This window comes from Oryzias melastigma, unplaced genomic scaffold (genome assembly GCF_002922805.2).
Source record: "Oryzias melastigma strain HK-1 unplaced genomic scaffold, ASM292280v2 sc03236, whole genome shotgun sequence".
In the NCBI taxonomy this organism is placed as follows: Eukaryota; Metazoa; Chordata; class Actinopteri; order Beloniformes; family Adrianichthyidae; genus Oryzias; species Oryzias melastigma.
In genome coordinates this window covers 1-2,456 of record NW_023419804.1, presented here as the reverse complement: position 1 = coordinate 2,456, position 2,456 = coordinate 1, and the positions used below count along the sequence as shown (strand labels likewise).

Here is a 2,456-nt window from a genome sequence, read left to right as displayed (position 1 = left end):
AAACACACCAAAGTAAACAAAAGACGAGCAGCTGAGGTGAGAGCTCGACGACAGCGTCTTATCTTTAACATTCAAATCTTGTCACGTCTTTAGTTTTCATTGAAAACTGTTGAGAAATACGTGAAGTCTGACTTACCAAAGCCGTTTCCTGCCACAGCGCCGAGGTATCCGTTCACCCCGTCACCATAACCTGCGATAAAACACGTGCACACAGCCTTTGTGTGGTGGGTTTTATCTTAGAGACATTCATGCAGATATTTGGCTGCAGTGAACACTTTACTCAGTGGAAACATTCAAATTTGTTCTCAATTTAAAGAGAATTTTGTAGGATAAATTCATTAAAAAAATGTTTTTTTCATTTGACTCTTTGCAGATTTTTTCCCTTTCTAATAACTAACAGATCCATCAAACATGAAGAGAAACAATTCTTCATTTAAGTCAGGATCATTGTAGGATCCAAAATAAGAGTTGTTTTTATTCTGATTACTTTAGTACTGCTGAAATTAAAACTGTGAGGTTCCATTTGTGTCAAAAATATGTTTTTGTTTCCAATTCTTTGTCTTTGGTCCATTGTCTATGTCTACTGAACAAGTTTATAGAATATTTGTTTACGTCTATGTACTACTTATCAATAACTTCTGCATGTCTTTACTATGTTAATGATTATTTTGTATTTGCTTTGGGATGTTTCAGCTTGCTTCATGCTTAAAACTTTGGATTTGCTGTTGTCGTTATCTCCTGTCGTTTCACAGAGCTCTCAGAATGTTCCTTAGCAACCGTTGCTAGCATTTTTAGCCCCTGTCGTTACACAGAGCTGTCAGAATGTTGATTAGCAACCGTTGCTAGTGTCGTTAGCTCCTGTCGTTACACAAAGCTGTCAGTATGTTTCTTAGCAACCGATGCTAGTGTCGTTAGCTCCTGTCGTTACACAGAGCTCTCAAAATGTTCCTTAGCAACCGTTGCTAGTGTCGTTAACTTCTGTCGTCACACAGAGCTCTCAAAATGTTACTTAGCAACCGTTGCTAGCTTCATTAGCTCCTGTCGTTACACAAAGCTGTCAGTATGTTTCTTAGCAACCGTTGCTAGTGTCGTTAGCTTCTGTCGTTACACAGAGCTCTCAAAATGTTCCTTAGCAACCGTTGCTAGTGTCGTTAGCTTCTGTCGTCACACAGAGCTCTCAAAATGTTACTTAGCAACCGTNTCCTTAGCAACCGTTGCTAGCTTCATTAGCTCCTGTCGTTACACAGAACTGTCAGAACAGTACTTAGCAACCATTGCTAGCGTCGTTAGCTCCTGTTGTTACACAGAGCTCTCAGAATGTTCCTTAGCAACCGTTACTAGCGTCATTACCTCTTGTCGTTACACAGAGCTGTCAGAACAGTCCTTAGCAACCGTTGCTAGCGTCGTTAGCTCCTGTTGCTACACAGAACTGCCAGAATGTTCCTTAGCAACCGTTGCTAGCATCTTTAGCTCCTGTTGTTACACAGAGTAGTCAGTATGTTCCTTAGCAACCGTTGCTAGCGTCATTAGCTCCTGTTGTTACACTGAGCTGTCAGTATGTTCCTTAGCAACAGTTGCTAGCTTCATTAGCTCTTGTCGTTTCACTACGCAGTCAGAACAGTCCTTAGCAACCGTTGCTAGCATTTTTAGCCCCTGTCGTTACACAAAGCTGTCAGTATGCTCCTTAGCAACAGTAGCTAGCGTTGTTGGCTCTTGTCGTTACACAGAGCGGTCAGAATGTTGCATAGCAACAGTTACTAGCGTCATTAGCTCCTGTCGTTAGACAATGGACCAAAGGCAGTAGTGGACGCAAAAAAATATTTTTGTTACAAATGGAACCCCATAGATAGCAGCTCCAAGAGGACAAAGAAGATGCAGGATGTGGTTTTACTATCAAATCATTCATTTAGAAGGCAAAACAGCTTCTCAGCAGCTCTCTTTGAGGAAATCTGAGAGGCTAAACTTCCGTTTAGCAACAGAAGGAGGAAGGTGATCAGAATGAAGACATCTTCACTACGTTAGAGGACGTCCTCCCTGTCCAATCGCAGCATTAGCTGAGATTTCAGATTCATTTCAGGTAATAATAAAAAATAAATCCACAAACGCACCTCCCAGTTTTCCGGCTGCCCCTCCCAGGTAAGCTCCCTGCCCCAAACCTGTGAACATAGGTGTTAACAAGGGGATCAGCATCGGCGCCCTACCTGCGAAGCAGAGCCGACCTACCTGCTCCGTAGCCTCCAGCGCCCAGACCGGCTCCCAGGTAGCTTCCTGCTGCACCCAGATAACCTGCAGAGACAGCCAGCAGATCACTGTGACGGTTTCATCCTGTCTTATGCAGCTCTACTGACTACAGGTTGGCAAAGCGGACGAAGGCACATATTAGTGCTTTGAAAGATCTGACACTGGAAGAATGCTGTTAAAAGAGGAGATAAACTGCATGCAAAATGTATAAAAGT

At 42.8% G+C, this 2,456-nt stretch overlaps 1 long non-coding RNA gene across 1 annotated transcript; it reads right to left on the bottom strand.

Moving 5' to 3' along the window:
• Positions 1-134: 134 nt before the first annotated feature.
• LOC112139280 lies at positions 135-2,364 on the bottom strand. Its single transcript, XR_002917959.1, has 3 exons — positions 2,224-2,364; positions 2,109-2,156; positions 135-190 (listed from the first exon to the last, which is right to left on the bottom strand). It is a non-coding gene; the product is annotated as an uncharacterized LOC112139280 (long non-coding RNA).
• Positions 2,365-2,456: the final 92 nt, after the last annotated feature.